Source organism: Protopterus annectens, chromosome 7.part0, assembly GCF_019279795.1.
Source record: "Protopterus annectens isolate FY-2018-M chromosome 7.part0, PAN1.0, whole genome shotgun sequence".
NCBI classification, from domain to species: Eukaryota; Metazoa; Chordata; order Ceratodontiformes; family Protopteridae; genus Protopterus; species Protopterus annectens.
This window is the reverse complement of record NC_056739.1, coordinates 275,177,870-275,193,091: the sequence shown is the minus strand read 5'-3', so window position 1 is coordinate 275,193,091 and position 15,222 is coordinate 275,177,870. Positions and strand designations below refer to the sequence as shown.

The 15,222-nt window shown below is 41.2% G+C and overlaps 1 protein-coding gene across 3 annotated transcripts in view; it reads right to left on the bottom strand.

The window, feature by feature from the left end:
* LOC122806392 (forkhead box protein P4-like) overlaps positions 1-15,222 on the bottom strand; it is a 1,692,547-nt gene that overhangs the window by 1,367,400 nt on the left and 309,925 nt on the right. The window contains exon 1 of one of the 3 annotated variants that reach the window (XM_044076753.1): positions 744-890. The exons of the other annotated variants lie outside the window; for them this stretch is intronic. The gene's annotated coding sequence lies outside the window, so the exon portion shown is untranslated. Of the gene's footprint in view, positions 1-743; positions 891-15,222 lie in introns of those variants that run through there. 3 annotated transcript variants of the gene reach the window in all.

The following is a 15,222-nucleotide window of genomic DNA, read 5'->3' as shown; positions in this document are numbered from 1 at the left end:
CACTTGAAAATGCATTGACTTCAACTAGATATTCTCTTCTGCCTGCTCTTTCAGTCACTCAGCCTTCTCAGCAGCAAGATGGGAGTGTGACAGATGATTACTGTTGTCAGAGATGCATGGAAAGAACCAGATGATGGGGTACATATTTACAGTACTCTCCATTCTGGTCTCAGTCTGCTTTAGTCTCATTTTTTGGAGAAGCCTCTGCATCTGAGGTCTTCACAACCCAGTTAATGCACACATCTGGCAAGCCTGACCTGGACTTTCACTCCCTTTAGTTAAATGCATGGTTACTCCACTTCCAGGTATGGTCAGGGAGACTTGGCATGCCTGCAAAATAACTTGACTAAACTCAGAAAATGTTAATTCAAGCACCAAAAGGGAATTGGCTAAGCTTAAAATGTCCTCCAAGTGAACCTATGTTGTAGTGCTAAATAGTTATAAAAAATTACCCTTTTTAGATCACTAAGTGCCCCCCCCCCCCCTTCAACAGCTTCTGGCACCTATGACACTGCTCTCTATAATCAAGTACAACAGCTTTTTAAAAGAACTGGGAGGTGTTACCAAAACACATTACTTAAAGGATAGTTTTTGTACGACTCCAAGATGGGAGATGGCTGAAATCCATCATGTGGTGTATATGCAAATGCAACACCACCTTTCATTACTTTTTCCATCTGCCTCCCTTTAAATTAACTTATATTTCTATAACTGGTTATGTGTATTTAGGCTCATCCACTTACCAAGTTGTTATAGGAGGTCTCAGTTCTTTATCTCATCACATATGTTGCTCTGATAGTGAATATCAGAATTTTCTTGGTTATGACAGCTGTTGTAGTCCAACCAGCCCATACACCTTTTTCACATTTCAAGGCAATCCAGTTATCTGATTTTCTTTCCTGGAATTAAATCATTAAAACAGAATCTACATTAGATGCCCTGTAGTTGTATTTACTGATTTTTTTTTTATATGGATTGGTTTTTAAACCAATTTACAAAGATGGTATCTGTTTTAACAGTCTATGTTCTCGCAGGCTGTACTTCATTCACACACACTGCATTCTCTCTCTCTCTTTTTAAGGATAGATTGCCTCACTTGAAACAAGCTATGCCCATCCCAAAAATAATTAAAAAACAACAACTACAGGAGCAGCAGGTTAAAACTCAAGTTTTCTTACAGAATTATAACCATAATTGCAGTCTATAGATACCACATGTGAAGGCAGCAGCAAATCCTTTATTGTGGAAGAAACAATGTCTGTTCAGTCATAATGGCAGATTTCACATTGTATACAACACACAATTTTATCTGATCCATATGAGTTTGTTTGTCTTTTCGGCTTTTCCCGGTTAGGGGTCGCCCCAGTGGAACTCCGGTCCGCTAATGACTGGCAGTAGATTTTTATGGTGCAGAGTTGCCAGCCCGATGCCCAACCTTCAGCGAAGGCACGCCCATTCACGCATGTCTTTCAGAGGCCACTCGACCGCAGGGAGGACATGCAGGCTCCACACAGAAGGCACTCCAGCAGAGAATCGAATGAGAGAACCTCTTGCTGTGAGGCAACAACGTTACCGCTGTACCACCGCGGCTATCTGATCCATACGAATAAGTTTATTAAAGTCAAACTCTGTGGATGAGAAGCTGAACAGCAATATTCTGTAATGTGCAATATTACCAGTGTCAATAACCAGAATACTGTAACCATGGAATAAAAGGCAATCCTTCACTGACTTATTCGTGGACTGGACTGCTAAATCCATTCTATAAAGAAAATATCCCAGCTCTTACCAACTCCAGTGTGGAATGTGGCTAGGGACACTGGGTAAAATGCTAATTACTATTAATCAGGAAGACATACATTTACAATGCCACAGTATAACTCAACAGGTAAGGCAAAGCATCACATGTGGAAGTAGATTATTACAGGTTCAAAATGCATTGTACTCAAAAACTTACACATGGCCTTCAGGAAGCAGGCAAACATACCAGTTTTCCATTGCACATCCTCTTGGATGAGGGAGATCACATTAAAATGCGACACTTCATTGCAGACAGGCTGGGATTAATACACATGACAGAAAAATTAAAACATAAATCAAAACAGGCAGTTGTGGATATTTTTGGAAACTGACTGTGCAGAACAAGAATATGGCTGAATTTATGATTTCCATATGCAACAAAACATTTGTCAGTCAAACATAAATGTAAATTCTGCCACCTTCTTGAGTGCTTATTCACAGAACCATTACTCTAATGGAACCTCCGACAACCTCCGACCACACACATCCATCTGTAGATCAAACATTCTTGGATCTAAAAACACAAACAAGCAGTATCTTACTGCCATCAGATATGTGAAGAAATGGGTCATGCAACTTTACCAGTCTGCCCTCATTGGCTTTTTTAACCAGGAAAGGTTGACTAGGAAACAGATGCTACACCAATCCACATATTTTTTACCTTTCTAGCCACACTAATTCACACATTACTAAATACTCTGCCTCTCCAGCATCCTCCTTAAAATCCTAAATCCCTTGACATTTATTTTAAGCATAACCTAGACAAGAACTTTTCTAAGAAAAATGGCACCTTCATTCCTCCTCAAAAATACACCTCCAAATAGTTTAGGCCTGTAATTTATCTCATATTTGGGTCTTTTTCATTAGCAAACATTACAGTGCCTGCATTCTTCTTCTTTGCACTCTGCATATTTAGTGCCTTGGTACACATATCCATATTTAGTGCCTTCGTACACATACCAAAATTGGAAAATTGCACTCTGTATGTCATTGTTCTGGTTGGTTTCATAACTGACTGATAATTTAGTGTCCTTTTCTGGGAAGGGCTTCTACAACTGAGCACAACACTCTAGATGTGGCATTACCATCACCCTGCATAAAAAAATAGAAAGTAACCCTTCTGACAAGAAAATACATTCCAAATGCAGATAAACTGGTAAAATGCCACAGCCTTTCTGTTCAATGCCAAGTGGTTATATGTACTCAAAATCACTACAAAATTCCAGCTTCCTTCAAAAAGTGACAGTGAATCTTGTACAGATAGCAGAAGATATGTGGCTGAAGGTGTGCTACATCTACTTCTCTGCAATGAATCTCAGTTTCTATTTCTCAGACCATTCCACTAACATCCTACCACATTCATTCCCATATACTTTCAACATCCCACTTTGGTGATCAGAAAATAATTTCATTAAAATATCAGTCCTTTTAAGCAGGTCTGAAATTAAGAAATCAAATGCTGTCAAACAAAACAGCAAAACTTGAATAATACTACTTACCTCCAGTCTTTGCTCTAACAGCTCCGGTAGTCAGGACTGTAGCCAGTCTCCCACCCCCATATCACATTCTCCAGGCTTTAATCTCAGTTTGCCACAAGAGATGGCTTTGCTACATTTTAAAAATAAAGCCCTCCTCATACAATGGATTTTGTTGCAGATGGATAGCAAATATGGCATACATCTCATATGTCAACTACTATCCAATATAGTTGAATGCACAAATGTACTCATCTTATATGGAATTACTAGGACAGCAAAACTCACAGAGTTCACCAGAACCTTTCAATGTACCACTCGGTCATAAAAATACACAGAAAAAGTAGACAACCCCAAAGAGTATTATACATGAAATGTACAAGTCCCCTGATGAATCTTTACACATGAAGTGCATATGCCTCAATGAGTATTACAAGTTATTTTACTTAGTGGTTGGGGACTGATACAACCAACCAAGGCTGAGCTAAGACTTTTACAAGCATATACCAATCATTACTTCTTTCAAACTGCTTCACTAAAGTATACAGGAGCAACCTCATATCTAATTATACTCAAAAGGGCAGGGGATCAGGAGTCTTGAGTTTTAAGAGGCTGCAAGGTGTTCTCTGCAGCAAAGAAACTTTTTTTTTTTTTTGTAATGGTGACGTGTCTTTTCATTGCGTAGTATTCAATGAAAATGCACAATAAACATGGCAGCATGCAATCAAGTTACATTCAATGAAAGCTACTATAAATGGGCCTGCATTGTTCTGCAATGTCAACAAAGGCAGAGCAAGTTCAGTGTATGGATCAGATGAGACACATTACAAAATGGTTTCTGTTGTACACATGATCCATTTCACTTGCTTCTTTTCAACGAATTCTTTCTGTAGTAGAAATACTAAGTAGTTCTCCTTGAAGGTAAATGAAAACTGGTAACTATAAAACTGTACCTCAGGGTATTACAGTATACTGATGTAGTAGATGGTCTACATGCAGTAACTGCTGCCATGGCCATCATTTTGCACATATTTATTCAGAAATTAAAGCTAGTGCTATTTAAACAACTGCCACAGTAGTATCTTTTTTTTTGGGCAACTGAAGTCCAAAGAGCCGTGCAATAACAAGAAACAATATTAAACTACTTTCTGTGTTGCTTACATGTCTCAAGTGTATAACTGGTTGGATAAAACCTGCATGTGCCTCATCTGTGGTCAGTACACTAAAATGTCAATGTGACTTTCCACATTGCATGGTATTATTAATACACACAAACTATAAAATAATGTTGAATATTCTTAAGATATGTCCAAGTTTAGCATGCTGTAAATAATGAATAGTGTACTTAACATCACCTGTTGAATTATGTATAGTTCAGTGTTGTGCACTGTATTTTACTGTTAGTTCAAGCTAATTGCCTGTGAAAAAGTATGTTATGTGGAGCTTTTCACCCCGGACCTCCTCTGAAGAGGAGTTTTGCCCAGTCAGACTTTCCCAATAATCAAAGGCAAATAAATATTTATCTATCCAGCCATCAGATATGCATTTGGCTTACCAGTTTAATGGCTTTCTGCAGAACTCCCCACAAGAGAGCCCATGGCTGCTCTTCTGGTTATGAAAACAAAGATATTTGCACTTAGTTCCTCTTAGCTGTTTATGAAGAGTTAAAAAAGGCAAAAAAACACTTTTTATTTTTACCAACACACCTCATTTTTGCAATGGGTACTATAAACAAATACAGGGAAATGCAACCGTTTACATTTAAAAAGCAATGCAATATGTATCTGTACGTAGGTTGAGTTTAGCCCAACATTTCTCCATGGAAAAGTAACAAATTCCACTATCCTACATAAAAGAGATATTACCGACTGAAATCTGCTAAGCCATGGAAAAGAAAACCCCACCAAAAAATCTAGTTCAGAACAGCTTCAAAAACAGAAGCGTTTTCACTGATCCTGTGGATTGTATTTGCATTCAGTACGTTAATCCAGACTTCTGTATTTTAGAAACTATATGCATGCTTATGCAAATCAGCTAATAAATAGCCAAATAAATACAATTCCAGGGGGGCTACAATGAGAAATTCACAAATTGCATTTGCCAACAGGCAACAAAGAAGTGTAACATTAAGCAAGCTCTCATCATCTAAAGTATGCTGTTTTTATTCTAAACTATGTAGTTCTTCCTTTAGCTTACTGACTCTAGACACAATAAGTTTAATAAATTAGTGTTTGTATTTCCTGCATACTGTGGTTTGCCAGATACTTCCTGATTATGAGTCATGCAATCCTGCATTTTGATGACGAGGGATAAACATCTTGCTGTGGACAGGCATTTAGTGGACAAACTGTAGCACAATGAGTCACAAAGTTATGCAGTCAGACAATAAATTAACTAAGCAAATGCATTTATATTCGCAAAAAAAAAAAAATATATGCAACAGAAGAGAAATGAAACAGGAAAAACAGAAAATATTCCTAGTAGTGTATAATGCTTGGCATACAGTGCAGCAATAAAGATGTAACACTGCAGTAGACTAAGATCAGCAACAGGAAGGAAACCAAGGGTATGTGACTCATTCTAACGAGAGCCTACAGTACAATACATTTGTGAGAGTTGCACATCACTTGGAATTAGTGCTGGAATGAAAATGTTCTTGTTGAATTGTCTTCTTGGGAGGGCTACAACTACACTTCTATATGGAATTAGATACTGTAGGCAGCACCTGATGAAGTCAGATTCCCACAATTACCAAGTTCCATTTGCACGTGGAGATATACAGGTACCATATGCAAGCAAAATTTGTTGTAAATTAAGTCATGCTCTAATCTCTTTTATGAACTTTTCACAATTTTGTTTTCAAAAAATGACTTAATTCCATGATAAACTAGTGATCCTTCTACTTAGATGGGAAGAATGCATGTACGATGGCCAGACCACCTAACAGATGGAGCTTCTGCACCAGGCAGCCTTATGGCCACGCATCTTTACCTATATGTCAGACCTAGCTCCTTCCCAATAATACCATGTCTGACATATAGGTGGAGCTCCTACAACAGAGAAATTTGGCAGGACACAATTGCCCCACCATGTTTGGGGGTAACTTTGGGCTATGATTAGAACAGGTAATGAGATGCAATAACATAGGCTACATAATTTCAATATGTGCACCTGGCATAGAAAGATTCCCTTCAATTCAATACTTTGAGGTACTGAGCTATATACTGCTTGTCCCCTCATGACCTCATCAGAACATGCCATCAAGGTACACAGAATCAGGAAGTGAATGGAGAGCTGCACACCATACAATATATACAACCACAAATGACCTAACAAACACATTTTAGAACTAGAATGCTCATTTTACATGATGATAACATAGGTATAGCAAAAATAAGTGGTAAACATCCTCTGCATTTGATCTTTTAAACAAAGACACACAAAATTGAGTAATGAAAATTCTTTTTCCCCCTTGTACGTCATTGCTACATCAGTGTAAGCAATGAGTGTGGGATATAAACTCTAATAGTGTCAGAATGACCCACTGAGATATAACCTTCTGCCATCAGAGCAGTTGGAAGCGTTTTTTTTTTTGCAAAAGTGAAAAAAAAAAGGTACCGAGTAGGGTAAGTATGATATACAAATGCATCTTTCTAGTACTTAACAAAATTACTTAGGCAGAACGTAAACCAAGTTAATGCAGTAAAGCTCTGTACAATGGACAATGTCATTTTTGCTTTTTTTTTTTGTTTTTTTTATTAACTCTTAGTAAGAGAACATTGCCAGCAAACTGAGATATGTTAGCGGCTCAGACACAGTCAGGGCAAAGAAGAAATGTCACAGAAATAAAACGACCAGCAGACATATTTCCTACAACATGCTATACGGCTTGCAAGCCTTAGCACACCAGAAATACATAGCATTAGGAATGAATCTCCACAAAATAGAAGAGAAACAGTGTGTGAAACACTACTGTACTCCAACAGAGTTTCATTAGTTATCTGCAGGTGATAAATCGCTTGAATTGCTGAACCTAAAATAAAATGTCAATCCTTGCCAGAATACCTGTGATTACATTAATAGAATTTCTCAAAAGACCTTGTCAATGTGTCTGGTATCTAGTTGAAAAGATAAATCACAAGCTATATACAGGGGAAAAAGGCACAATGAAAAACAGAGATAATCACCAAGATGTTTTCTGTCAAAAGGCACTTCCAGAGAAGTGCAGCAAATGTACTCTTGCAAGTAACACATACCTACCGAATCCAAAACACTGTAGTGTATATCCATACTTTGTTAGGTGTTTTAGGAGGCAAATATCTAAACTAACTAGTGTGCACAGAATATGAGCTCATGTGCATGTGTTTGCATATAAATAAAATTACTTTTCCACATGTCAGTATGACGTGTATGTGTGTGTGTGTGTGTGTGTGTGTGTGTGTGTGTGTGTGTGTGTGCGCGCATGTTAATCTTGTGCAGCATTCTTCAGCTGTTCAATGGATTTTCCAGCAAAGTACCTAACACTTCAGTCTATTACAATCAAGCTGGAAAAGTATCCAGACTACAAAGGTGGCCCTGAAATATCCAAACCCACAGCACACATGTATAAATGCTAATCATGTCACTCAGCGTGCACAGTCTGTGGTCCTACTCAAGTCATAAGCATCTCAATAATCCTCATTACATCTAAAGTTAGTGCCATGAAGCTATTGTCAAGGCCTTAGAGTTATTGCATTTGCAATATTTCAAAGATGGAATAAAGAGGATTTAACAGCTAATGTCTGGTACTGCACTGTCAGGTACTCATTCAAAACAAAGCCCAAATGTCATACCTCTTACACAAAAGGCCATCCCATACCATTAGTACTGGGATAAAGTAGGTAGGTATCATAAAAAAATTGTGGCCTCAGTTTTTCATGGATAAAGTATGTAAAATAAGGCTCTCAAGGAAGCATAAACAATTATATCCTCAGTCGTGCATAAGTTGTGCAAAAGGTGACCACTTCTCAGGTATTTTTGGATGGCTTTCACGCTTTCTATTGTGGACATCAAAGAAAACATGCATTTCTGAAAAATGAGGAACAACTATGTCATCATCAGCACACAAAAAAATATGCATTAAACCCCTCCCTTTAATAACACCTCCAAACAAAAATGTTTTCTATATATAAAATACTTCTAAGAACAGAGAGCACTGTGGAATCTCAGAATAAAGAAGTCAGCAATCTAATAACGCCTCCCAAAAGGCAGAGAAGTAAAATACGCATCATTCAAATACTGTGGAATAAACTTAACGGTAGGTCTCGATATGCTCCAGTAAAATCACATGGTTCACCACGTCAAATGCAGGTAAGATCTCAAGGAGAACTAATATAAAATATAACCACTCTCCTTCAAAAAAAATCATGGCAGCTTCAGAGCTGTATCACCTTTTCAAGCAGCCTACAATGTATCTAAAAGCAATTACGGGTAAGGGAATGGGATTCAAGTTGCACTACAACCATTTTCTCAATAACTTAACCAAAAATAAGTAGGTTAGAGATAGAGTGATGAGCTTAAAGACTGCTTAGGTCTAAAGACAGTTTAAGAATGAAAGCCATTTAACAAGTTTACAAAGGTGAAGTGCAAATAGTGACTCTAGCACCAGCTGGAGCGGAGAGGGAAAAGGAAAGAATTACAGTGCTGAGCCTGCTCACATCTATAACATTAGAGGGGTGGGAAAGTACAGTTTTGTACCTACCATAAATGTAGATGTTAGAGTGCTAATGCAGCTGCAGTCATAACAGATGGGTTTTCCTGCCGTCAGGCGGGTCCTGGGTCGGCCGAATTCCAAAGTCTAGGTCCGGCGTCAGTTGTCGTCGCTTCCTCCCTAACGTCAGTGCGACAGGGGTATAAAAGATCCAGCCGACACCATTTTCTTCAGTTTTTCTTGCCCCAGATGTCAGGTGCCCCCAGAAGGAAGGCAATACATAAAATTATGTAATAATGCAATGCAATATAATCAAAAAACAGTAGCTGCAAGCAAATACACCATAAAAGAATACCCCAATCAGGTTGTATGAGGAGGTGTTAGCCGTTAGGCCTGTCCCAAGAGGGGAAGGAGGGAGGGAAACCTGAACTGCAGCTGTATTAGCACTCGAACATCTACATTTATGGTAGGTACAAAACTGTACTACGTTCATCGTGCATACAGCTGCAGTCATAACAGATGGGTAGAATCCCAAAGCTAAAAAAGGGGTGGTAGGCACTAGGTGGAACTAGGAGGAGCCAGGATTCCCTGCAAGACTGCAGTGGCAAAGCCTGCTCTAGATTTGGAGTATAATGGTAGGTGATAGTGCTTGGAGAAGGTATGTACGGAACTCCAAGTGGCTGCTTCCAAAATATCTTTGGTAGGAACCCCCCTGAGGAAAGCTGCAGAGGTAGCTGTGGCCCTTGTGGAGTGAGATCTGATGCCTGCAGGTACAGTTTTACCATGAAAAGAGTAACAAAAGCGTATGCAGTGGGCTATCCACTTTGAGATTGCCTGTTTGGAAATAGGCTTCCCTTGAGCTCCTGCAGCATAGGACACAAAGAGTTGCTCTGATTTTCTGAAAGGCTTTGTTCTGTCCGAATAATAACGCAGCTGTCTGTGAATGTCCAAGGAATGTAGTAGTCTTTCCCCTTTGTTTTGAGGATTAGGGTAAAAGGTAGTTAAGTGGATAGCCTGATTCAAGGCTACCCTGGATACTACCTTTGGCATAAAGGACGGATTGGTTCGTAAGGCAACTCTGTCCTGATGGAAAATGATGAAAGGCTGCACAGCCATGAGGGCTTGTAGTTCCTAAACCCTGCGAACTGAGGTGATTGCCAGGAGGAAGGCTGTTTTCCAGGACAAGTACTGCAGTTCTGTTGTAGCAGCTGGCTCAAAAGGAGGCAAGGTCAGTTTTTCTAAAATGAAATTGAGGTCCCAAGCAGGTACTGGTTGTTTCCTTGGGGGTTTTATATTCTTAGCCCCTCTGAGGAACTGTCTTAAGAGGGGGTGAGAGAATAAAGGAGGATCAGTGTTGTATTCTGCAGAAATGGCTGAGGCATGGATTTTGATGGAGGAGAATGAAAGTCCATTGCTTAGCATCTCAGCTAGGTACTGTAATATTTGAGGTAAATTCAGTATTCCAGGATTCTGACCCTTTTTCTCATTCCAGGCACAAAACCGTTTCCATTTTGCAGAGTAGGCTTTTCTAGTAGAAGGCCTTCTGGCCTCCAAAATAGGGCCTGTTGTGAACTTAAGGAATCTTCCATGCGGCTAGATTGAGTGTTTTCAGCTGACTGTGAAGAGTTTTGAAGTTGTGCTGAGTCAGTAGAAGAGGCATTAGAGGCAGGATCCATGGTGGGGAATGCGTCAGGCTTTTGAGGAGTGGGTACCAGTGTTGTCTTGGCCAGTCTGGAGCAATGAGAATCATCTTTGGTCTGTCTGCTCTGATTTTTAATAGAACTTTGGGCAGCAGAGGGAGCGGTGGAAAGGCATAAACTGTCATTGTTGTCCAACTGAAAGAGAGTGCGTCCACTTTCCAGGCCTGTGGATGAAAGGTCCTTGAGCAGAATTTTTCCAATTGGTGATTTTTGTGGGAGGCAAAGAGATATATGTCTGGCCTTCCCCATGCTTGAATTATCTTTGTGAAAACTTGAGGATGCAACTTCCATTCGTGTGGATCTGTCATATTTCTGCTTAGGTTGTCGGCCACTGTGTTTTCCTTGCCTGGCAGGTACTGTGCTTGAAGCTCGATTTGTAATTCCAGAGCATTGTTCCAAAGAGACATGGCTTGCCTACATAGGGGGTATGAATAGGTACCTCCCTGTTTGTTTATGTACCACATTACTGTGGTGTTGTCCATCCTTATCAATAGCTGGCCTGGATGCAGTAGGTCTTTGAAAGCTATAATAGCATTTATTACTGCTAGCACTTCCTTTTGATTGATGTGTAGGTGCTTTTCTTTTTGGGACCATTTGCCCTGAATGCACCGATCTGTCATGTGCGCCCCCCAGGCATAGTCCGAGGCGCCTGTTGTGATGACTTGATTTGCTTGAGGCTTGCAGAATGGGAGACCTGTGTTTCTTTGGCATGCTTGAGCCCACCACTGAAATTCCTTTTGAAGACATGGAATTAGTGGTATTATTGTTTCCAAACTGTGGCTGTGTTGAGACCATAGGTTTTTTAGGTACCATTGAAGTTTCCTCATATGCAGCTTTGCACATGGGATTAGTAGGATGCAAGATGCTATGAATCCCAGAGCCTGCAGGATTTTTCTTGCAGTCAGCCTGGTGAAAGTTGCCAGTTTTCTGAAGTATTGAGTTAGTTGCCCTTGTTTCTCTGGCGTGAGGTAGGCCATCTGGATGTTTGTATCCAAGCTGGCACCCAGGAAAATTATTGTTTGAGAGGGTATTAGCCTTGATTTCCTTTTGTTGACTGTGTATCCCAGAGAATTCAACAACATTATTACAAACGCCAAATGTTTCAGAAGTATGTGCTTGCTGTCCGCTTGGATCAGGCAGTCGTCCAGATATGGGTATATTTGTATCCCTTGAAGTCTGCAGTAGGCGATTACTGATGCCAGGCATTTCGTGAACACTCTGGGCGCAGTAGATAAGCCAAAGGGCAATGCAGAGAATTGATAATGGGTTGAACCTGCAAGAAATCTGAGGTATCTTCTGCAATCTTGCCTGATTGGGACATGCAGGTATGCCTCCTTGAGGTCCAATGTTACCAGCCAAGACTCCTTGCCCAGCATGGGAAGAAGCTGCTGTAATGTGAGCATCTTGAATTTTGGCACTAGTAAAAATGTGTTTAGGATGGATAGGTCCAAAATAGGTCTCCAATCTTTTCCCTTCCTTGGTACCAGGAATAGTCTGGAATAAAAACCTTGACCCTGTTCTTGTACTGCTACCTCTTGAATAGCTTTCATGTCCATGAGATCTGAAATTTGTTTTTGTGCCTCTGCCCTTTGATTGTGTGGCAGGGTTGGCATGCCTCTCATTTCAGGAAGGGTGTGAAAGTGGAATCTGTAGCCACTGTCTATAATGTCCAGGATCCATTTGTCTTTTGTGACAATATGCCAATTTTTTGAAAATAATGCCAGTTTTCCGCCTAAAGGTGCTGCCATTTGAGCCTTGCTTGGCATGCAAAGCGGAAAGTCATTGGTTCTGCTTTCTGAATGGCTGTGAACTATCCTCATCACCTCTTTGTGTGGGTGCTTGCCATTGTCTGCCTCTAAACTATCCTTGAGATTGCCCTCTGCCCCTCGGGGACCTGCATCTACCTCTTTGGGGTCTGTCCGTGGCTGGAAAGGACCAATTTTTGGAAGGCCAATTTCTACTGAAACGTGGAGGTTGTACCTGTAGGAAATCTTTTACTGTTTGCGTTGATTTTGCCTTTTCCTCCATTTTCTTTAATGCCTCCTCAGCTTTAACACCAAACAATACATCTTTTTGCAGAGGGGCATCTAATAATTTAGCTTTGACATGATCTGGTAAGGTTTGCTCTTTGAGCCAGGCATGTCTACGTATGACTGATCCTGTAACAGCAGCTCTACATGAGGCCTATAAAACATCAAAACCACATTGCAAGGTATGTTTACCCACTTGTTCTGCACTATGTATCAAATCCTGCAACTCCTTCAAGTCTGGTTGTTCAGGTTGTGACATTTTGTTTCTCAACTGTGATAACAGAAATCGTTGGTACTTTAACATATGGAACTGACAGTTTAATGCCTCATGGTTAAGGTGGCTGAGGTGTATACCTTTTCCCCCCACCTTTCTAAAGCTCTGGAATCTCTCTCTGAAGTTAATGGATTTTTAGCAGTGGAGGCCTTAATTCCCTTGGGACCCTGTGATACAGTTTCTGGGTCAGCCGCATGGCTTTTGTATAGGAACTGGTGTGAGTCAGGGACCCGGTAATACCTGTCAGGCTTGACTGGAGCTGGAGGTAAAGAATCTGGGTTAAGGCAGGCCTCCGAATACACATCATCTAGAATGTCTAAGACAGGGGGTATAGCCAGAGGCCTGTGTTGAGGGAGCAAGAGGAAATCCCTAAGCCTTTTCTTGGGAGTCTGAGTACTCTTGGCCTTCCCAGTGGAAGCGTTCCCTCAAGGTATGTAAGGTTTCCCCAAAAGAGTAATCCTCAGGGGGGGGAGACAGAGGGAATGGACTCCTCTGCATCACAATCTTCAAAAGGGGAGTAAGAATGTTCCTGGTCTTCAGAATGTTCTGAAATAATGGAGGCCTGGTCCGAGGAGGGGGATTCTTCCTCCACTCTGGGTCTTTTGTCCGGGGGGGGGGTTGAGAACCCCTAATAAGAGTACTCAAATCCTCAGCCATTTTGAACATCGGCTTTTTTAGGCATGGGGCCTTGAGAAGGGCCCTGTGGAGCTTGTCTTTTAGTATGCATGGCTGATTTAGACTTAGTGAAAGCCTTGATGGAAAAAGAAGAGGAAGGCCTGTAGACACCTTGAGAGGTGGCAGGTGTATCTAAACTCTGAGTTTCACCGCCAATAGTGGCTTCGGTATCTGTAGTCGGGGTGTGGGCCGAAGAGCCTGCGACCTCGGGCACAGAAGACACCGCCAATGAAGTGTCGTCGGTAGTCAGGGGCAGCGTAGGCGCCTCACTGAGAACCGAACCACCTGCAGTCGGCTTTGGTGTGGTGTCGGTAGAAGTCGCGGACCTCGTATGTCGGTCCTTATCTTTGCGTCTTTTACTCAAAACTGGAGTCGGAGCATCCGACGACATAATGTAATTAAATTTTTTGCCAAAATAGTGTTGGGCGAACTCCGCCCGATGCTTAATAGTACGTCTGTTGAATGTAGCACAAAAATGACAGGCCGAGACGTCGTGGTCTGGGCCTAGGCAAGGAATGCAGAGGGAATGAAAATCCTTATGCGGTATTTGCTTCCCACAAGAAATGCAATTATTAACTTTGTCTGACATCGGTCTGAGGCAAGAAAGGTTTCCCCAACGGGGTACTTAGATTTCAAGAAGACTTCGGTTGAAAAATATTTGTAATCTCAGGAGCTGGCCGACCGGCACTTGCAAACTGCTTCTGCTTCGGGCACCGCACGGCAAGAAAGACTAAAGAAAATGGCATCGGCTGGATCTTTTATACCCCTGTCGCACTGACGTCAGGGAGGAAGCGACGACAACCGACGCCAGACCTAGACTTTGGAATTCGGCCGACCGAGGACCCGCCTGATGGCAGGAAACCCCATCTGTTATGACTGCAGCTGTATGCACGATGAACATCAGAGCCAGATCCAGCACTAGGTGACTTACGCAGTCACCTAGGAGCCGCTGGCTGAGGGGGGCTGCCACAACATTTACTTTTTAATTAAAAAAAATAATAAATTGCATGTCTTTTTTAAAGACAACCTTGTGTGCCGACACACACCTGCCATTGCTTGCTTCTTCTTTTCCATGTCCAGTTATGGAATTTAAACACACCTGCTACCCTCTTCTCCTGCCTGCAACAAATGTTCCATCGGTAAAGAAGTGTGGGTGTGTGTGTGACTGTGTGACTGTGTGACTGTGTGACTGTGTGACTGTGTGACTGTGTGTGTTATGCCTTAGTTAAGGATGATAGGGTTAGTTAATTTGCACAGGTTCAAAACCTGTACCTTGGTTACAGGAGACAAGAGCCTGAATCCTCTACACCAACTACCAGACTACTCAATGCATTTTCAAGGAAATGTGAGCTTCAAAAAAACAGAAGTTTGCTGCTGCTCATGCTAAGTCCATTTTCCATGTGCAATTGTGTTATTTAGCAAATGGTTGTCAGTGTTTGCGCTACAGAATTTGAAAGCAGTGTCAAGTAGCACAACAGGTAGCATACTTGCTTTTGATGCTGAAGGCTGTGGGCACTACTCCCACCCCTTGTAGATGGATTCCTAACACTGCTGTACTTTAAGGGGGGTACTGCAGTCC